General features: G+C 41.9%; 1 pseudogene; it reads right to left on the bottom strand.

Moving 5' to 3' along the window:
- Window positions 1–6,272: 6,272 nt before the first annotated feature.
- On the bottom strand, window positions 6,273–8,515 carry LOC124961307 (zinc finger protein 606-like; annotated as a pseudogene).
- Between the last annotated feature and the right edge of the window lie 246 nt (window positions 8,516–8,761).

The raw sequence follows: 8,761 nt of genomic DNA, 5'->3' as shown, positions 1-8,761 counted from the left end.
CAACTCCTGCAACTTTTTAAGTTAACTCATTGGGGCCTTACAGTTGCTTTACTGGAAGATGGAGACAAAAAATGACACATGCTCCTTGTCTCTAGTCATGTAATACCTGTGCCACCTCATGAATTTTCCAGAAAAAAAGTCATTACCAGATAATTCCACTCAACTTGGCACCTCCAGAGCTATGAACTCAAATATGTCTTTCCTTTATAAAGTAGCCTGCCTCCTGTATTTTATTATAGTAACAAAATTTGGACTAATACAGCTTATATTAAAGATAAATATGAAAGTTTACCTTCTCAAAACATTTAGGTAAATGTTAATGGGAGCACTATTCATAGAAACCAAAAGGTAAAAACATTCCAAATTCCATCAATTAAGAAATGGATAAACAAATGTGATATATCCATGTGATTAAATATCATTTAATCATAAAAAGGAATAAAGTATTGTTAAATGGCACACAGTGTATGATTCTTGAAAACATTATGCTATGTGAAAAAAGGCACATGCAAAATGAATGATTTATTAAAAATAAGCAAATCCACAGAGACAGAAGAGTAGTGGCTACAGGGTATTTGGGAATGGAAAAAATGGGTATGACTGTGTAATGGACACAAGGCATTCATCCAGGGTGATGAAAATGACTAGGAACTAGGTAGTAGTGATGGTCACACAATATTGTGAAGGTCCAAAGCATGGACTTGAAAGGGGTGAATTTTAGTCATGTGAATATTATAACAACTACAAAAGGGTAGTTGATTGATAGAAGGGGAATCAGAGCATTGGAGGAAAATTAGACTCTCTTCATAACCTTTAAGGATTTATGGACTGGAGGGGCCTTCGGGGTTTTATAAACTTTGGGTTTTGGTCCCAAGTGCATTCTTTTCCTTCTCATGCATTCTAGGTGGGTTTGACCTATCCTCCACTGGACCTGGAATGATTTTCCTCCAGTACTTGGCGTGGTTGCTGCCCTCTTCATTCAAAATCAAACATGCTGTCACCTTCTTAAACACTTCCACCAGTGTGACTGACTCCTTCATACTGTCATGGTCCAGATCTTATGTTACCACCCCAATGGGCCCTCAGTATCACCACCCAGTGCACATGATTCATAGCATTGATCAAAAAACTGTTATTGCATTGATCACTAGTTGTCTCCTCTCTGGATCAAGTTGGAGCTCCATAAAAAAAAAAATAATGTGACTGCCCATGCCCTATCCCTCATGATAGGTACATATCAGGCTCTCACAAAAAGACCTGTTGAGCAAACGAATGAAAGAAACTTGTCTGGGAGAAATTAAGCCTTGTTTAAGTGAAAATCAGTGTAGAGAAAATTTGAGATTCCAGTTATTGTCTATGATAGGAAGCAGGACTTATTTTTGTCTCATTGCAGACTTAAGCATTCTTCATGGTGAAATCTTTTTGATCAACACACTACCCACCAGGCCTAGCCAACAAGGGTATTTTTCCATCTTTCCCTTAAAATTCTTTTGAGGCTGACTTCTTTCACTCTTTGAGTTCAGGAATTCACAACCACAGAACCCTGGGCTACTACTCACTGTTACACAGACGTCACCAGGTCTTGGCAAACTAGCGTATTCACAATCTTATCATTAGCTTAATATTGCTGTTCTTTCCTCCATCACTTCACAGAGCATCTCCATCCTAAGTATAAAAATTCTTTGTTCCAAAACCTGGGAGGAGACTCAATAAACCTGTCACTAGGGTCACCACTCACCATCTACCATTTTGAAATTTTCCTTTATTGGTTCCCACACTGGAATCTAGGCAATGCAAGATGCCCATTAACAATTAACAGGGTCCCAAGAAGATCCAGTCCTGATAGACCAGGTGATCATCATAGTGTGAGATTTCTTGAAACTCCCCAAATTTCCATACTATATTATACACAGAGGGGACTTTTTGCCACCTGCAGAAGAATGACAGATTAAATATAATCTGGATATTCCTGTTCTCCTTTGTTGGATACTAAATTTTCTAAACATCCCTTGCAGTACAAGTGATGATGTAACCCAGTTCAGATTAATGAGACTTTCAGGGAGCAGATATCCCCATACCCCTTTCTTTCCAAATTGATATTGGGTGTGAGGCCTCGACCTGTGGCAGTCTTGAGGTCATGAGGCATTAAGCCATAACCAGGAATAATAAAATAATATATGAAGAGCCTGGGTCACTAGAGTCCTCAATCAATCAATAAATCTATGCACAGTGTGAAGGGTCCATGAAAATACTTAATTTCTTTAGAAATTAGAAAAATATCACCCATCATATTTTGTTCATTACTCTTCCCATTTTTTTATGCCCTCACTACCTCCATTTCCTCCCACTAATGTTGGAGAAAGACCGTGGATAATGGTGTGGTTTAAAACTATGGAATATGTACCTGCATTTGTATTTTCTTCCTCAAACTAACCAATAAAGTGCTTTGCTTCCTCAGTATGTTCTCTAAGACTCCCCTGTTACAGTTTTGAACCTGGTATAAATATTTGAGATTATAGGCCTATGGAAGTAAAAGTTGTTTTCAATGACAAAATAATACATGGATGGTGAAAATTGATTCAACCTAAATATTTAGTACAAGGATAGGATAGAAATAATAAAGCACCCATATGGAAGAGATTTTTTTGGTAGATTTGAATATGAATGCTCTATAATACAGATGTTTTGAGAAAAATGAGATCAGCAGGTCAGATGGTGGCAGGGGAGGTCCAAAGGGCAGGACCATACCAGTGCTCATGCCAATCCCCAAAGGCAGTCCCTGCCGGTCACCCCATCCACCTCAGTTGCCAAGATCTTGGAGTCCAGGTGTCTCCACGGTCTCCAAAGGTCCAGAAAGGACACAAGGTGAGCAGTGCTGCACTTTCTACCAGTAAGGTAGAAGTGGGTCAACTGGAGGACAGCCAAGGGGCTGCTTCCCCAGCTCACTGACCCACTCGTCTCCCAGGGACAGAGAACTGGCAGAGTTGCAGGGCCAAAATCCTTGAGAAGAAGGGAGGGGCAAAGAACAGAGGCTCCAGGAGGTGTGAACCCTGGTTGCAGGGTGAAATCACCTCAGGGGTGGGCTCACCTGGTGGTCTTCTGCCTCCCTCAGTCCTAGGGTATGACCAGTGACTGAGTTTGGGGGAGACTTCAGGTATGTGTATACTCCTGGTGTTTTTAAGCTGTGCGCAAGTGCAGATGTAGTTTGAAGACACTAGGCATGGGGAGGGCACATAACTTGAGGTGTCTGAGTGAAACCCTTTTCTGTGGAGAAGCAGGGATACAGGTCTCAATGAGGAGTGGGTCTCTGAGGAGAGACAAGCTCTTGAAGATGGCCAGGTCTGATAGTAGGTGGGTTGGTTTTTAATGGGGCAGCCAAAGGGAGTCCAGTAGAGGGGAGTTCAGTTTAGTAACCTAAAGAAGCCCTCTCACTCCCTCAAAATTTGTCTTTTGATAATTGGATGAGTCAGGGGACTCTCTCCCGGAGAATCCTACGTCCAAATCAGTGGACTGCTTCCTTTGCAGGTAGAATCACCTTACACCCAATATCCCCACACACAGCAGGGCAAATCAAAGACTTTTGCTGCCTTGCTGCCATTTCACTCTTCCTTTGGTCAGACTGGACCTTAGTCTAGCCTCTAGATGCATAGCCTAGGATCATTAAGGCCCTGTTGAAAAGGGGAACATTTATAGTGGGGGCTGAGGTAGCATTCAGATGCCTGGACTATGTGAGTGTGTGTGGATATACACACATGGATGTATGAGAACACATGTGACTCTATGTGTATATGAGAACATATACAACAGTATTTCTAGGCGTTGTGTATATTTGTATCTGCATATGTGTAACCTTTTGTATGAGTCTGTATTTGTGTGATGCATGAACATAGGTAAGTAAGACTTTTATCATGTCTGTGTGTGTTTGTGGTATGTGCATGTGAGTTGTTACCTCAAGACCTTGCATGGGCCAGCATCTTTCCTATCCCTGGGTTCCTGTGCATATGTGTGTGTTAGGGGTGGCTGCATGTGGTGGCAGAACTGAGCACCACTAAGGAGGCCCTGTGGAGAGGCAGATAGCCCCCAAGGGCAGCCTGGAGGTTGGAACCTGTTGCTTCCCCCCATGCTCAGGGACTATAGGTATGAATCTTTGTTTATTTGTCTCTGTGTGTGGCTTGTTCTTTTTTGTTGAAGAAACTGACTCCAGGATGGTACCACATTCTACTCAGGAAACTTGCAACACATCAGTGATCCCTCAGAAAGGCCCAGAAGTTTCTGGTTCAGCCCTAATGTGGAAGGAATTGGTAGATTGGTTTAATTGAGAACAGTTGCAGGTAGGAGACTGTCAGTATAGCATTTGGGGAGGGCTCTGGTTCAGATCCTGATCCCATGTTGTAACGTTTCAGAAATTTGTTCCATTTTTAGGCTGAATAATAATATTCCATGGCAGGGATAGATTATGGTTTGTTTAACAAGGCACTGGGCTAAATGCTTTACCTGTTCTGACACATTGCAACTTCACCAAAAGAAGTAGGCATTTATTCAGCAGATAATCATGGAGCACCTACTGTGGGAATAGAGCACTGAATAACAGAATTTCTGACTTCAAAAAGTATAGGATCCCAGTACATCAGCAAGTCAGGAAATAAAGTAAATAGGTAAACAAACAGTGTGGTTGAGGCTATAGAAAGTATGGAGATGAATACAGCAAAAAGGGGTATATTGAAGGTTGGGTAGGATGGGATAGCAGTGTGCTGTTGTTAATATGGTGATCAGGGAAGGTGATTTTGAGGCTTGTTAATTTCTGGGGGAAGTTTTCCAGGTGATGGGAACAGTAAATAGTGCAAAGATGTGAGATGAGACTGTGCCAACTGAGCCAAGAAAAAGGAAGGGAGGTCAGCCCTGACTCTGTATGGAGTAAGTGACAGAAGTACAGAGGAGTCCAACTCATGCAAAACCTATGGCCTTCATGAGTACTTGGGTTGTCTCTGTGAGTGAATGGGAGCCACAAGAGGGTTCTGAGCAGAGGGTGGAGATGATCAGATGTATACATACCATATTGAGTTTTTTTTTAAGAATTTACTTGGATTTAATTATCAAATCTCTACTATAGGAACACTGAACAAAATGGGGAACAGGAGGGTAATGTATCACTAGAGAGACAGCAGAGCACAGTTGTTAGGGACACAGACACTGGAACCAACCTCAGTCCTACCCCTTATGAGATGGACTCCCCAACATCTCTGCCACAGTTCCCCACTTGTAAAACTGGGATACTAGTAGTACCTAGCCAATGGGATTGAACAAGTTAATATCTGAAAAATATTTAACACAAAACAGCACATGGTAAGGGCTATATGTATTTGAAAAACAAAACAAGGACATTTTAAATTAGCTGGATTAATTTCTCCATAGGTCTCACAGTTCCTTATCCATATACATAATTTTTAGATGTTACAGTAGATATGTACACATGTCCTTTTAATTCCTTCATGTTATATATACTGAAGCCATGTCCAAATTTATAATTTATAGTGATTGCCTAAAACAAACTACCACTCAACAAGGGAATCATGAGCAGGGACAGGCCCTATGGACACTGGCACATCACGTGGTGAGTGTCATATTTTGACCCAACACCAGTCTCACCCTTCCAGGCAGCACCCTTTTGACCATCAGTGTTCCCGCTTGCTCATCTCATCTAAGGAGGTTCATCTTGTCTAACAGCAAACACCCCACTCAAAACTATACTATTTCCTTTCATAAATTCAGATTAATATCCCATATTCTACCCCTTAAAGGCACCTAAACACTCCTCTTATAGTAGCAAAATCTATCTGCATTTCTGTAATTATGCACAATATATTTTCATAAGAATTTCCATCCAATATTTCAGATCAATGACAAGCACATTCCAGTCATAACATGATTCTCTGCATGAGGCCTCCCTTGACAAAGTCCACTGATCACAAAGGGGTGAGAGAACTTGCTAAAGTGTGCCTCATTCCCCATCATGTCCTCAAGTAGAGATTCCTGTTGGGCTATGTGCAGAGCCCAGAGCTTTCTTATCTGTGATGTTATGATGCTGTAAGTGCTGATGACTGCTGACAACCTTTCCCTATTTTTTCATTCATTTCTTCTAAGATATTCCCTACCGAATATTAAAGGGAGGGAGAGTCTTGTTGAATTCTTAATGAGAAGCTCTCCCTCTTGATTGTATTTAGAGAGTTTTCTCCAATGAGTTATCAAATGTGTAGGAAATGAAAACTCTCTTACTAATTCAAGGACCATTTCTCCTCACTGTGACACCTCTGGTGTTGAAGCAAGGTCGAGTGACCACTGAAGGCTCTTCCACACTTGCTGCATATGAAGTGCTTCTCTCCACTGAGCCTTCTCCTGATGGATAATGAGGGAGGAATTCTTACTGAAAGCTATGTCACAGTGTTTACACTTTTAGGGCTTCTTCCCAGTGTGGTTTCTCAGGTGCACAATGAGGGAAGAGCTCAAATTGCAGGCTTTCTCATATTCATTACATCTCTATGGTTTGTCTCCATAGTGAGTTCTCTGGTGCAATAAAATGAGAGCTACAGTTAAAGGACCTTTCATACTGATTATGTTTATGGGGTTTCTCACCATTGTAAATTATCTGATGAGCAACCAGGTGACAGCTTGGACTGAAGGATTTCCCACTTTTATTGCACTCATAGAATTTTTCTCCAGTATAAGTCCTTTGATGCCTAGTCAGGTGAACCATTTGGCTGCAGGATTTTCCACATTTGTTACATTCATGGGGCTTAATTCTAGAGTGAATGATTTCTTGCTTAGTGAGGGCTTGGCATTTTCTGAATTCTTTGCCACACTCCTGGAAGTTATAGGGTTTCTCCCCCATATGAGATCTCTGATGTGCAATGAGATTGAGCTCCAGCTGAAGAACTTTCCAAACTGCATTTACATGGTTTTGCTCCAGAGTGTGTTTGTTAGTGTTTACTAAGGGCTGAGTAATCCCTTAAAGCCTTATCACACTTATCACAATTAAAAAGTTTCTCCCCATTATGAGTTCTCTAATACTCAATAAAATGGGAGTTCCAGTTGAAAGAGTTCCCACACTCTTTACATAAATAAGATTTTTCTCCTGTGTGGAATTCTCTTATGTACAACAAGATTCAACTAGAGGCTTTTCCATACTTACTCCATTTGTAGGGTTTATTTTAGTGTGACTTTGCTTATGTTTAGTAAGGGCAGAATGACTCCTGAAAGCTTTTCCACACTTGTCACATTCATAGGGCCTCTCTCCAGCATGATTTTTCTTGTGCTGAATCAGGTAAGCAATCTCATGGTACTCATAGGACTTCTCTGCAGCACAAGAGCTTGTGTGTTGAGTGAAGAACAAGTCATACCCAAAGAGTTTCTCCCACTCATTGTATCTACATCATCAAGTTTTTGATCAAAGAGAAGTAAAATAAAGGAAGAGAAGTAAAATATATTCTCATATTCTTTGTAATCATACAGTTTTCTCCAAAATGAAATCTTGAATGTTCATTTAATGATGGGTTCTGGTTAAAGATTAGATGGCACTCATTATATTCATACAGTTTTTCTCCTGTGTGCATTCCTTTATGATCATCAAAATGTATTATGTGATTGATAGATTTAACTACATTAGTATATTTGAAAAAATTATCCCCAGGTTGCATTTTTACAGGGTGAATAGGGTGGACAGAGTGGTAGAGAGCTTGGTCATAGTCACTGTTTTCACAGAAATCTTATCTGTATACATTATGGCTGAGTTACATCTCCAGCTTTCAGCATGCATATCAGGTATATAGAAATGCTCTGAGAAACACTCTGACATAGAACAAAGTTTACATTCTGGTTGTAATCTTCCCCAAGTTCACAGAATTCAGAACCTCTCTGAGATAGGATTTGGTTTTGCATCAAGACCTCTTGCCTCATAGCTGTACTCTGGTTTGTGTGGCCTATTTCTAATTAGTCTTCACATCCCCAAACTCCTAACCTAGAGACCCTAGTATCATCCCATATGTATCTTTTCTACTTCATGCCATGGGATTGTTCTTCATCAAAACCACTCTGTTTGGATCAACACACTGTTTTCACACCTCTCATCCACTCTGGACAAGTGCTCTCAGTACATGTCTGCTCCACCTATCAAGGCTCTTCTTGTTCCAACAGGGAGATGACTTTGGACTTGACGATCTGATTGTGCACAGATAGTAGGTGCCCATAGGTCGCCAGCATCACATCGTGGTACAGAGTCTGAACAAAATCCATTTGACCCCATTCTTGGATGAAGTCCACAGTCACATCCTTGAAGGTCACTGGTTCCTGGACCTGGTATGCTGGGTGCCCAGCAGCCCTCCTCCCCTCCTGTTGCTCCTCTCCATGTGCCACACAGGATCCTGAGGACACAGAGCCCAGGAGACCCATGGGTAAACAGCTGCCATCTCCCAGGACTGGCCCATAGGGCACCCCAGGATGCCCATGGGTTGATGGCCGCCATCCCTGAGGCTGGATGAACCAAATGCCTGTCCAGGAGCACCTCCTGCCCCAGAGCCTCTGTTTCCCAGCCTGAAGGACACCCCCACCCCCTGAGTTGCCAAGGCAGAGGCCTGGTTGTGAGACAGAACTGGACTGCCCAGGCTGCAGGCTGGTGCTGGAGCTTTCTCCTCTGTCCCCAGGCTCAGAGCACAAACAAAGCACAGCGGGTCATTGGCACACCCTGGTGATCTGACGTCTGCCTCACACT

The sequence above is a fragment of the Sciurus carolinensis genome, chromosome 12, assembly GCF_902686445.1.
Source record: "Sciurus carolinensis chromosome 12, mSciCar1.2, whole genome shotgun sequence".
NCBI lineage: Eukaryota > Metazoa > Chordata > Mammalia > Rodentia > Sciuridae > Sciurus > Sciurus carolinensis.
This window is presented reverse-complemented; position numbering and strand designations above follow the sequence as displayed.